We start from the raw sequence: 15,277 nt of genomic DNA, 5'->3' as shown, positions 1-15,277 counted from the left end.
AATATAATTCGGATACATGGATAATTTGCATATAAGTGCCACATATTCAATCAAGCAATCATGTAACCGCCATAAGCGAACTCGGACTCAACTCAACGAGCTCAGGGCTCGCATCCATAAGTGAACTCGGACTCAACTCAACGAGTTCGGATGCCTAGTTACATCTCACGAACTCGACTCAACTCAACGAGTTCGGACATTCGCATCCATAAGTGAACTCGGACTCAACTCAACGAGTTCGGATGCTCAACCATCCTAGTGACATGTCACTTGTATCCTAATCTATTCCTAAGGTTCAAACGGGATTTTTCTCGAACACTTATCCTTGCCGTCTTCCATAGAATGCCGAAATCAATACTCGGTAACAATTATATTTAACAAGTAGCTCACATAATTTACATATTATTTGAAATTAACCACAAAGCATACATTTCATAATGAAATTCAGCATAACACATAATTAAATCAATAACTTAAAAATAACATTATGCTACATTATTTACACATGAACTTACCTTGGTACCAAATACAAAGATTTTGCAATTTAGTCCACAATCTTTTCTTTTCCTCGATTGAGGTCGATTCCACGTCTTTCTTGATCTAAAATAACACATTTAGCTCATTTAATACTCACATTATCAAATTAATCCTTAACTCAAATTTGGAAAATTACAATTTTCCCCTAACTTTTGCATATTTACATTTTTGCCCCTAGGCTCGGGATTAAACTTTATTCCTTATTCTTATGTTTTACAACATGCTGATACTTTTCTCTTCTATGGCAACATCAAATTCTCACTCTAACATGACTTGTGACTATTAGGTATTTTTACGATTAAGCCATTTTACTCGTTTTTGCTTAAAATTGAGTAGTACAAGTTGTCTAACATAATTTAAAACCCCATATTCTATCATAAAACATCAAAATACACAAATTTCACCTATGGGTATTTTTCCAAATATAAACCCTAGTTGAATTATTGTACATAAGCTTAATCGAGCTACCGGGATTCCAAAAACGTAAAAACATTAAAAACGGGGCTTGGAATCACTTACTATGGAGCTTGGAAGCTTGAAACAAACCCTAGCTATGGAGAACCCTTGAAATTTCGGCCTAATGAAGAAGATGGACAAAAATTGGCTTTTAATTTTGTTTTTAATTCATTTTAATAACTAAATGACAAAATACCCTTACTACTAAACTTTCCAAAAATTCCTTCCATGTCCTAATTTTGTCCATGAACTTAAAATTAGTCAAATTGCTATTTAAGACCTCCTCATTAATATTCCAAAACAATTTCATACTAAAAACTTCTAGAATGCAAGTTTTGCAACTTATTCGATTTAGTCCCTACTTTCAATTTAAGCACTTTAGGCATAGAATTTCATCACGAAATTTTCACACAATCATGCAATCATATCATAACATCAAAATAATTATAAAATAATTATTTCTATCTCGATTTGTGGTCACGAAACCACTATTCCGATTAGGCCCTAATTCGGGATATTACAACTCTCCCCCCTTTAAGGATTTTCATCCTCGAAAATCTTACCTGTAAACAGATGTGGGTATTGATTTCTCATAGTTTCTTCGGATTCCCATGTAGCTTCTTCTACTCCATGCCTTTCCCACAACACCTTCACAAGTGCAACATTTTTATTCCTTAGTTGTTTGACCTATCGAGCTAAAATCTTAATCGGTTCTTCTTCGTAGGTCATATCTGGTTGTAGTTCAATTTCTGTCGGTGAAACTACATGTGAAGGATCCGAACGATACCGACGTAACATAGATACGTGGAACACATCATGAATCTTCTCTAATTTAGGTGGTAATGCTAGCCGATATGCTACCGGTCCAACTTTTTCAATTACTTCATACGGCCCAATAAAACGCGGACTTAATTTGCCCTTCCGTCCAAATCTAAGGACTTTCTTCCACGGAGACACCTTTAAAAATACTTTATCACCAACTTGAAATTCAATGTCCTTTCGTTTTAGATCTGCATAAGATTTCTGTCTATCTGAAGCAGCTTTCAAACAATCTCGAATTACTTTCACTTTTTCTTCAGTTTCTTTTATTAGATCAACTCCATAAATCTGATTTTCCTTGAGTTCAGTCCAATACAATGGCGTTCGACACTTACGACCATATAATGCTTCATAAGCTGCCATTTTCAAGCTCGTCTGATAACTATTGTTGTAAGCAAATTCTACCAGCGGCAAATATCTTTCCCAACTTCCTTGAAATTCCAATACACAACATCTAAGCATATCTTCAAGAATCTGAATTACTCTCTCTGATTGTCCATCAGTTTGTGGATGAAAAGCAGTACTGAATTTAACTTTGTACCTAACGCGTCTTGCAACTTTTGCCAAAACCGCGAGGTAAACCTTGGATCTCTATCTGAAATAATCGACAATGGTATTCCGTGTAATCTAACAATTTCTCTAATATACAGTTCAACCAACTTGTTAAGAGAATAATCTTACGTACCGGGATAAAATGAGCCGACTTAGTTAATTTGTCAACTATTACCCAGATGGCATCTTTCTTTCCTGGAGTCAATGGCAATCCTGAAACAAAATCCATAGTAATCCGATCCCATTTCCATTCAGAAACCATAATAGGCTGAAGTAATCCCGAAGGACTTGGTGTTCAGCTTTCACCTGTTGACAAATTAAGCATTTGGACACAAACTCTGATATATCTCTTTTCATTCCATTCCACCAATACATTTTCTTCAAGTCATTATACATTTTCGTACTACCCGGATGAATCGAGAAATAACCACTATGTGCTTCCTGTAGGATCTTTTGAATCAATTCCTCATTCTTCGGTACACAAATCCGATCTTTAAACATTAAGCACCCATCAGAACCAATTTTGAAATCTGACTCTGTATTAACTTCACACTGTTTTCTCTTGGCTGCAAATCTTGATCATCTTTCTGAGCTTCAGAAATCTCTTGCAAAAACATTGGTTTGCTCTTAACTCTACTAGAATCGAACCATCATCTGACACTTTCAACTGAGTGTTCATAACTCTCAAAGCAAACAACAACTTTCTGCTCAAAGCATCAGCAACCACATTCACTTTTCCCGAATGATAATCAATAACAAGCTCGTAATCTTTCAATAATCCAACCATCTTCGCTGTCTTAAATTCAAGTCTTTTTGTGACATCAAGTACTTAAGACTTTTATGGTCGGTATATACCCAGCACTTTTCACCATACAAATAATGTCGCCAAATTTCAAAGCAAACACCACCGCAGCCAATTCCAAATCGTGAGTAGGATAATTCCTCTCATGAGGTTTAACTGCCTCGAAGCATATGCCACCACTTTTCCTTCTGCATGAGCACACACCCCAAACCATTTAGAGAAGCATCACTATACACCACAAATTCTTTACCTGATTTGGGCTGTACTAACACTGGTGCCTCTGTTAATAACTTTTTCAATTCTTCAAAACTCTGTTGACATTCTTCCGTCTATTCAAATTTAACATCCTTTCGAAGTAATCTAGTTATAGGAGCAGCAATTATAGAAAATCCATTTACAAACCGCCGATAATACCCAGCTAGCCCCAAGAAACTTTTAATTCGGTTACGTTTTTCGGTGGTTTCCAATCAACAATGGCTGAAATTTTACTAGGATCAACCCGTATACCATCACCTGAAACAATATGACCCAAAAATCCAACTTCCGAAGCCAAAATTCACTTTTACTAAACTTAGCATACAGCTGCTTATTCTCAAAGTTTGCAAAACTATCCTCAAATGCTCAGCATGCTCTGTATCATCTTTTGAATAAATTAAAATATCATCTATAAACACCACAACAAATTGTCCAAGTATGGCCGAAATATGCGATTCATTAAATCCATAAACACAGCAGGAGCATTTGTCAATCCGAATGGCATAACTAAAAATTCATAATGACCATACCTTGTTCTAAAACCAGTTTTAGGCACATCCGACTCTTTTACCCACAGTTGGTAATACCCAGATCTCAAGTCAATCTTGAAAACCATGTCGCTCCTTTTAGCTGATCAAACAAATCATCAATTCTTGGCAACGGATACTTGTTTTTGATTGTCACCTTGTTTAACTGCCGATAATCAACACACAACCTCATAGAACCATCCTTCTTTTTCACAAATAACACAGGAGCACCCCAAGGTGAAAAACTCGGTCTCACAAAACCTTTATCAGTCAACTCTTGCAACTGCGACTTTAATTCCTTCAACTCTGCTGGTGCCATTCTATACGGAGCAATCGAAATCGGAGCTGTTCCCGGTATCAAATCAATACCAAATTCTACTTCCCTGACTGGATGCAAACCCGGCAATTCTTCTGGAAATACGTCCGCAAATTCACACACAACCGGCACTGATTCAACTTTCTTTTCAACTTCTTTTGTATTAATTACATACGCCAAATAAGCTTCATAACCCTTTCTAGATATCTTTGAGCCGACATTGAAGAAATCACACTAGGCAATGCCTCTGATTTATCTGATTCAACCCGCAGAGTTTCACCATTTCCACACTTTAATTCTATAATCTTTTCTTTGCAATTTATTTTAGCATCATGCAATGTCAACCAATCCATACCCAAAATAACATCAAACTCATCAAACGGCAACAACATCAAGTCGGCCAGAAAGTAATGATCCCGAATCATTAAAGGACATTTCTTACATACTTTATCGACAGTCACACATTTGCCTAACGGATTCGACACTCTAATCATAAATTCTGTGTTCTCAACAGGTATATTCATACTAGACACCAATTTCATGCACACATATGAATGAGTAGAACCGGGATCAATCAAAGCAATAACATTAACATTATAGAGGGAAAATGTACCGGTAATCACATCAGGTGAGGAAGCATCTTCACGCGCTTTAATAGCATAAGTTCTACCCGGAGCCCTTCCTTTAGGTCTAACTGGTGCATCCCTGGCTTCATTCTTACTGCTTGCTTCGCTCCCAGCTTTTCTTGGATATCTTCCTCTCGAATCCGCCCCACTTGTTTTTGTATTCTGAAATTTTTCTTTTTCAGCTCTCTCTGGGCAGTCTTTAATAAAATGATCCGGAGAACCACATCGAAAACATTCATTTGCTCTACACAGACCAAAATGATTTCTACCACACCGCTGGCACTCAGGTTTAACAAATCTCGAGTTCCCTACACTGGCTGCCGAAGTAGTCTGGGATTTAGGACCCACATTTTGCTTCTTATAATTCCCATATGATTGCCCAGCTGAAGCTTGGGAACGAGGATTCACATTCCTTGACTTTCCAGGTTGCTGTGAAAATGAACCACTCATCGGTCTTTTCTTCCAATTTCTAGTCTCAGCCTCTACCTTTTTCTTTTCTTTAAGTAATTCTTCGGCCTTACAAGCTCGATCAACCAATACTACCATTTCTTTTAATTCAAGAATTCCAACAAATACCTTGATGTCTTCGTTGAGCCCGTCTTCAAATCGTCGGCACATCTTGGCCTCTGTAGGAACATACTCTCTGGCATACTTACTTAATCGAACAAACTCTCTTTCATATTCTGTAACCGTCATATTACCTTGCTTCAGCTCAAGAAATTCTTTACGCTTCTGATCAATAAATCTTTCACTAATATATTTCTTCCGAAACTCTTCTTGAAAGAATTCCCAAGTTATTTTCTCTTTCGGTACCACCGAAATCAAAGTCTTCCACCAATTATAAGCTGAATCCCTCAACAAAGATATAACGCATTTCAAACATTCTTCAGGTGTACAAGATAATTCGTCAAATACCCGGATTGAATTTTCAAGCCAGAACTCTGCTCTCTCGGCATCATCATCAATATTTGCTTTAAATTCTTCGGCCCCTTGCTTGCGAATTCTATCAACTGGAGTTCTGTGAAATTTCATCAGATCCATACCTTGAGGCATCGGGGGTACAGGTTGAGGAATTGGGGGAGGTGGGGGAGGTTGTACATTTGGGTTCGTACGAACGAACTCAGTGTACCATGCACTCATCATTTGGAGAAAGGCTTCCCGACCCCTTTCTCCTCCTCCCTGACCAACAGTAGGAGGTGGATTTTCAGTCGGCGCTGCTCCTTCAGCCAGAGCTGGCGCATTACTCTCTACTTCATCTGCCATGGCTGGATCGGGATCCATTTACTATAAAAAAATCATTTAAAAAGGTCAGAAGTCGTCACACTATCAAAATTTATACATATGGCATGTATAGCAAAATCTGTACATACAACACGTAGTCCGAGAACCGACTAAACCTACTCTGATACCACTAAATGTAACGCCCCCACGGCCGAGACCGTCGCTGAGTCGAGTATGAGGTGTTACTAAGCTTAGTTTAACATTTTTAGAACTTTGGATTATTTTTTTCTACATTCACAGCTTTTAAGCTACTTGCGTCACAGTCACAAGAAAAATCATATCTCGAGTTAAGAAACTCGAAATCAAGATCCGTAAATTTTCCCTGAATCTAGACTCATATACCTATCTAATAATTTTTTTTATAAAATTTTTGGTTGGGCCAATTAGTACAGTTTATTAGTTAAAGTTACCCCTGTTTCAGGACTTGACTGGTCTGACATCTATTTACTACGAACCACATTTATATCTGTACAAAATTCATATGACTATGAGGTTTGTTTCTCCTAAAACTAGACTCAATAAGGATTCTGAGGATATAAAATAAACCACCTAATTATATCTTTAAAATTTATGGTGAATTTCTAAAGTAGGAACAGGGGATTCAGAAACTGCTATGACCCTGTTTCACTAAAATTCAAATATCTTCTAACATATAATTCCTTTACCTGTTTCATTTATTTCATGTGAAACTAGATATAATAATCTTCAATTTGATATGTAATCCATCACCAAATTAAATTTCTATGATTTTTAGTAGATTTTCAAACTCGCATCAGTGTTGCTGCAGTATTCTGTTTATGGCAAATTTCATCCCTCTTATGAGTTTTTATGCACTAAGTATCTTAATAATTTTCCTTAACATCAAACATAATCTAAACTTACCATTTTCATAATTTATCATTATCAAATATTTTCTCAACCATTCTGTCACCATATCATAAGATCATTTACACAAAATAAGTATATTGCTATACATGCCATACTTAAATTTACAAGCCATTTACCAAAAATCTTCCGGATAGTGTGACTGAGCCTTCGACCTATCCCGACTCCTGAACTGGCTTGTCCAAAACAACAATGAGTAAGAAGGAGGGAGTAAGCATAAATGCTTAGTAAGTTCATATGTAAATAATAAATAACATAACAAACAATCAAACTAATCAACATTAGCATATATCATCAACACACTTATCACATTTTTTAATCATTTTCATCATCTTATTACCTTATCGTGGTTGTAATCAACACTCAACCCGAGGGTTAAATACATACCTGTCCAAAATATCCATTTCACATCACTTACCAATACGTCTCTTTTCATCTCGGGTATTCCTCCATTTGAGTAAAACTTTACCCGTTGAACACATCGGAATATAATTCGGATACATGGATAATTTGCATATAAGTGCCACATATTCAATCAAGCAATCATGTAACCCGCCCATAAGCGAACTCGGACTCAACTCAACGAGCTCAGGCGTTCGCATCCATAAGTGAACTCGGACTCAACTCAACGAGTTCGGATGCCTAGTTACATCTCACGAACTCGGACTCAACTCAACGAGTTCGGACATTCGCATCCATAAGTGAACTTGGACTCAACTCAACGAGTTCGGATGCTCAACCATCCTAGTGACATGTCACTTGTATCCTAATCTATTCCTAAGGTTCAAACGGGATTTTTCTCGAACACTTATCCTTGCCGTCTTCCGTAGAATGCCGAAATCAATACTCGGTAACAATTATATTTAACAAGTAGCTCACATAATTTACATATTATTTGAAATTAACCACAAAGCATACATTTCATAATGAAATTCAGCATAACACATAATTAATATCAATAACTTAAAAATAACAATTATGCTACATTATTTACACATGAACTTACCTTGGTACCAAAATACAAAGATTTTGCAATTTAGTCCACAATCTTTTCTTTTCCTCGATTGAGGTCGATTCCACGTCTTTCTTGATCTAAAATAACACATTTAGCTCATTTAATACTCACATTATCAAATTAATCCTTAACTCAAATTTTGGAAAAATTACAATTTTGCCCCTAAACTTTTGCATATTTACATTTTTGCCCCTAGGCTCGGGATTAAACTTTATTCCTTATTCTTATGTTTTACAACATGCTGATTACTTTTCTCTTCTATGGCAACATCAAATTCTCACTCTAACATGAACTTGTGACTATTAGGTATTTTTACAGATTAAGCCATTTTACTCGTTTTTGCTTAAAATTGAGTAGTACAAGTTGTCTAACATAATTTAAAACCCCATATTCTATCATAAAACATCAAAATACACAAATTTCACCTATGGGTATTTTTCCAAATATAAACCCTAGGTTGAATTATTGCTAACATAAGCTTAATCGAGCTACCGGGATTCCAAAAACGTAAAGAACATTAAAACGGGGCTTGGAATCACTTACTATGGAGCTTGGAAGCTTGAAACAAACCCTAGCTATGGAGAACCCTTGAAATTTCGGCCTAATGAAGAAGATGGACAAAAATTGGCTTTTAATTTTGTTTTTAATTCATTTTAATAACTAAATGACCAAAATACCCTTACTACTAAACTTTCCAAAAATTCCTTCCATGTCCTAATTTTGTCCATGAACTTAAAATTAGTCAAATTGCTATTTAAGACCTCCTCATTAATATTCCAAAACAATTTCATACTAAAAACTTCTAGAATGCAAGTTTTGCAACTTATTCGATTTAGTCCCTACTTTCAATTTAAGCACTTTAGGCATAGAATTTCATCACGAAATTTTCACACAATCATGCAATCATATCATAATCATCAAAATAATTATAAAATAATTATTTCTATCTCGGATTTGTGGTCACGAAACCACTATTCCGATTAGGCCCTAATTCGGGATATTACATTTATGACATGTTTTGCCCATAACATTTTGTCCTCCTTCCTTGTCATGGCCGGCCACTACTAAATTAAGGGGGAAATTGACATGCAAGTCCACCCTTTTATTACATGCACTAATAGATCCTTATAGATTAACCTATCACATTTCAAAAGTGTCACACATAAGTCCTATTAGTTGAATTCACATGCAATCGACTAAATCGAAGCTTAAAACTTTCACACATTCATATTCACATATTTTAGACAATAGATATCATATTCAAATAATTTGGTGACTCGGTTTAGCGGTCCCGAAACCACTTCCCGACTATGGTCAATTTAGGGCTGTCACACGAATTACCCGTCTGGGCTAAATCCATAATGCACACATATTCTTCAAGAGGCTCGACCATTCGAAGGAACACCCGTCCGGGCTAGATCCTTTTATAAATGAGATCAACAGATTACCCATCCGGGCTAAATCCTTACTGCAACACATGCAGGACCTCATTACACATGTCAATCATGGTTTATCCATCGAATTCCCTTTTTAACCTCAACCGAGACATTTATCACAATTCATACTTAAACATGCATTTCATAAAATTTCATGTTATTAATAAATGCAATCATTATGCATTCATAAATCATATAATTAGGAACATTAAGTGTTTACTTTAAGTTATCCGAACTTACCTGGTATTCATTTCGGTGCCGTGTTTCGGTTATTCCGAAACCTTTTGTTTTCCTCGATCGACCTCCGGGATTTGTTCCTCGGGGTCTATAACAATAAAATTAGATCATTAACACTCCACATTATACATTTCAAGTCTAAATTCCACCCCCGGTCCAAATGATCGTTTTGCCCCTAACCTTTTACATTTTTACGATTTAGTCCTTAGGCTCGTATAATGAAACACATGCAATTTCTACCTTACTCTAGCCTATCCGAACACTTTTTCCTCTTATGGTAACCCAAATTTTCCATTATTTTCACATTTCTACCACACATTTTACAACTTTTACAAAAAAGTCCCTATAGGGGTTTTTCATGAAAATCACCCAGGAAAAGTTGTTTAACAAACATCAAACTTTCATATACATCCATAAAACATCAAAATACAAGTAACTCATGCATGGTTAAATTTTTAAACATGAACCCTAGCATGAAATATGGGTAGAATTGGAGAGAGTAAGCTACCGGGATCTCAAAATTACAAAGAACATTAAAAATGAGGCTTGGGAACACTTATTAATGAGTTTGAAAAGCTTGAAAACCATAGCTAGTGGCTTAGGAATTTTGGTTGGAAAAGAGAGAAGAATGGCTGATTTTTTCCTTCTTTTTCCCATTTTATTTCATTAATATGCCAAATGACCAAAATGCCCTTAAGCCTTTCTTTGAAATATCATCCATGCAAACCCATTTTTGTCCAAAAACTTAGAAATTGAGCAAATTGCTCCCCAAGACCTTATATTTTATAATCTAAAGCAATTTCATGCAAATTGCTTCTAGAATCCAAGTTTTGCAATTTATTCAATTTAGTCCTTAATTTTCCAATTGGGCACTTACTCAAAGAATTCCTTCATGAAACTTTAACACATGCATATTCTCATATTCTAAGCCTTGTAATAATCATAAAATAAATATTTTTATGCCGGATTTGTGGTCCCGAAACCACTATTTCGACTAGGTCATATTTTGGGATGTTACAGTATACAATAAAGACATTTCAATCATGGTATTTCTTGTGGACTAACTCCATAATTAAGTAAATTGAAAATTATCGAAACGATGTTTCTGGACATAATTACAATTACTGGAGCCTAATTATATATGTATGATTGGTCCCTCCGCTAGCTCAACAAAAGCTCGATTGGATTGCATTTGAATAGAGGAAATTCTATGACTTTTGAAATAATTTAATTGATGTGGAACTAAATTAGGTGGTCGTGAGAATTGTTCAACTGGAGAATTTGATTAAAGAATTTTCTTGAAAAATTAAATTTGGAAAATCTTTGTGTTTTTTGGGCAAAATTAATTTTGATCAAGCAAAACTAATTTTGAACCGAGCCTAGTTTGTGAAATCAGACCGATAGTCCAACCGGTGGCTGGACCGGATCGGTGGTCGTCACTGGCTTAAATTGAACCAGCAACAGTCAAATTGACTCAAGGTACTGTGAGGGTGTCGCACTTGCAATGACACCACTGGACATGATAGTGCTGGTGGCATTGACGACGGCATCCCGATGGCCGGCGAGTGGCCTTTCGGCGGTTGAACAATGGAGGAATCACACTTCTACTAAGACTCTACCGGATAATTTGATTTCAAATTAATTATTCCAAAAATATTAATAGATTTAATATTAAATTTAATACTTATCTTAATATTAAATTAAATTAATATTTATCTTGTAAATAAATATTATATCAATTTAATATTAAAGTGATTAAGTTTAATCATAGTTAAACTTTCTAAACTCTTCCTATATAAAGAGAGTCTTAAATCATTATTTTACACACACTTAAATTCAATAAAAAGTTGTAGAGAAAAATTCAGCATTTTAAAATTGAATACACTTACATGCAAATGTGCAAAAGTTTGAAGTTTTAAAGCCAAAGTTTCTTTCTTGTTTTTTGCTTCGTGGGAAAGATGAAGGGAGAAAGAATAAAAAATGTTCTTTTCTTCCACTTTCTTATTATTATGTTATATTACATATAATATTATAATTATAATTATAATTATAATTATAATTATAATTTAAACATAATTTTAAACAATCATAATGTGAAACCATTCACTATAAATTAAAATGGTCAAATTGTCATTTAAAGCCTTGGCTTATTACTAAATAAGTCTTTTAGCAATTAAAAATCTATAGCGATTAATTTTTATTAATTTTTCGATTTAATTCTTATACCTTAATTAGTCATTAATTTGAAAAAATTATCTATCCAAAATTCAATTCATTTATATAATAAATCTGTAAATGTTTAATAAAAATATTTATAAGCTTAATTTACAGAGTCTCAATAACTTATTTTCTAACACTATTAACTTTAAGATTGAAACATTTGTACTTTATCTAATTATTCAATTAACAATTTTTGCATACCAAAATTTAATATAATTTTAATTGACTTCTAAATATTAAATAAATAATATTTATAAATTTAATCATCAAAAAATAAAATTTCAAAATCTATCATTTTTAACATCACTAACTTTCGGTGGTTGCTTCCTTGATGCTAAAGAATTTGTGAAAGTCGATTTTGCTCTCTTTGGTAATCCCCCCCCCCCTTCTCCCTTTTTTTATGATAGGGAAAAAATCCAATAATTTACTCTATCTTTGGAAATTATCATTGAGCCATCCTGAATAGATTGTTAATAGGACTTGTTGGTTGTCCACTAAATTACCAAATTAGAATCTATAGATTTTTTTATTAAAATTCTATTAGATTATACCGAATGTTTTTAATTCATTTTCATACTCTTTAAATATTATTATAACATTTAATATTATTTTTAATTTGAATTTTGAATATTTTTTAAAATAGGAAAACTCTGAAATCCTTTTTAACTTGAATTTTCTTTTGAGATGCATATATAATGTTTTCCAATATATCAAAAATGTTAAATATATATAATAACAATTAATATTGATTTTTTAATTATAATATTTTATTAAAATACTTAAAAGAATGATATTTTCCATACTTAAATGAGTAACTTTTCAATATATTCATGTGAAGATAGATGTTTATTTTAAAAGTAATTCATTGATTTTAAGTTACATTCTAAAAGAATATATGGCGTACATTTGAAAACAAATGGAAAATGAATAACTTAAATTTATTTAAAATAATTTAATTTATCATTTTAAATATTATAAAATTAATACAAAGTTTACTTTAATAAGGAATTTAATCTTAATAGTAATAAAAATAATTAATATTTTTATTTCAACAAAAAAAAGATTGAATAATTAATTAAGGAAATTTACTGTAATAAAGACTTTAATGTCAATGGTAATAAAAAATAATATTTTATTTTAATAAATAGATAGGATTAATTTCCATTTAAAAACAAATTTTAAAAAGTAAATCATAAAATAATCACTTAAATAAGTTTATTTTAATAAAGACTTGAATGTTAATGGTAAAATAAATAAAAATTAATAGTTTACTTAATTAAAAAAATAATATTTGGTATGCTATTAGTAGAGTTTTTACACTTCACAAATAAGTTTAAGAGATTGACCAATGTATTTTAGCAGTATATTAAATTACTAAAAATAAAGACACGAGTAAATTTTTTTAATACTACTTGTAGACACTACTAATATACCAAATATTAACTCTAAAATTTCGTCAAAAAATATATTAATAAGATATAATAATTTATTTATCAATTTTCAGTTAAATTGTATACATCTACAAATAAATGGAGAATAACTAATTTAAATTTATTAAAACAATTTATTTTTTATTAAAATAATTTATTTTATTACTATAAATATTAAAAAATTAATAGAAAAATTACTTTAATAAGGATCATAATGTTAATGATAATAAAAATAAATAATATTTTATTTCAATAAACAAATAGGATTAATTTCCATATAAAATTAAATTTAAAAATTATGTAATAAAAATCACTTAAATAATTTTACTTTAATAAAGAGTTCAATGTTAATGCTAAAATAAATAAATAAAAATTAATAGTTTACTTAATAAAAAAATCAAGATATAATTGATTTTCAGTTAAATTGTAAAAAGATGTGCTCTATAGATTTAAAAATCAACAGAGAACAAATAATTTCAATTTTATTAACAATAATTTATTTTATTAATGTAAATATTTTAAAAATATTATTCAATATAAATAATTAATATTTTATTTTAATAAAAAATTGGATTGAAGCAATAAAAATTTTTAAATTATTAAAAATTAATAACAAAATATTTAAAAATTATTAAAAACTACAGTAGAATGAACCTGTACATATGGTTGTCCAAATTTAAATGCAATTAGACAACTACTTGTTCTGATTCATCATTGACGTGGTTCTTTAGATAATTATTAAAAAGTACATAAAAATATAAAAAATTATGGAAAATTACTAAAATTTTAATATATTTGTTTTATATTTATTTTTTAAAAATATTAAAATTTAGATAGTTACTAAAAAGTTTTAATTTTTAAAAACAATTATGAAAAATTAATCATATATGTAATATATTATTTAAAATTTTCACTTATAAGAGTAGATGAAATATAATTTAATATGTATAATATATTTTAACATTTAATGCTATTGGTACCTATTTACATATTTATAAAGTTTTAATAATTTTCAATAACTTTTTAGTAATTATCTAAAAAACCACTTTTAAGATGAACTTCGACATACAATTTTTCAATTAGTAGTTTTTAATAAATTTTAAATATTTTTATAACTTTTTATAACTATTAATAGTTTTCCTAATATTTTTTATAATTTTTTGTAATTTTTTAGTAATCATTTAAAGAACAACGTCCAAGATGAACTTGGATAAATGGTTGCTTAAGTTCATTCTAAATGTGTTATTTTAAATAATTTAAAAAATTATTTTGAAAATTTTTTAAAATATTTGCTGACATGGTAAAAATTTCACGTGTCATTATTTGGTTGGATCGATATGCATGTCAATGAAAATGTCATGATCAACCTTAGTTGAGGGCTTCACTGATTAATTCTTAAGCTATAAATATTCAATTACATGTAACTTTTTTATGAGGGCTTAATTGTTATTTTAATTTTTTTGTTGATTTTTTTTACCATTAATCCTATGCATTTAAAAAAGGATATATATCATAAATAATAATTAAAGGAGGAAGAATTATTTAAATTTTATTAACTAACATTTTATTTTATCAATGTAAAAATAAAATAATTAAAAGAAAAAAAAAGTTAGTGTTTTATGCAATAAAAATAATTTATTAGTTAATATCTAATTTTTGTAATAAAAATAACTAATAAATGATTTTTATTTTAATGACTTTAATATTGATGACAATAAAAATAATTAATATTTTATTTAATAAACAAATACGATTGAATAATTAATAGCAAAAATGGTTAACATATATGTATTTGCAACTTTAGAGTATGGTCAAGAGCGAAGCCAAACAATTTTTTAGGAGGGCCGAATGAAATTTTAATTTTTTATAGTCTATATCTTTAT

This window comes from Gossypium hirsutum, chromosome A08 (assembly GCF_007990345.1).
Source record: "Gossypium hirsutum isolate 1008001.06 chromosome A08, Gossypium_hirsutum_v2.1, whole genome shotgun sequence".
NCBI lineage: Eukaryota > Viridiplantae > Streptophyta > Magnoliopsida > Malvales > Malvaceae > Gossypium > Gossypium hirsutum.
The sequence above is the reverse complement of the archived record's forward strand: the minus strand, read 5'-3'. Positions refer to the sequence as shown.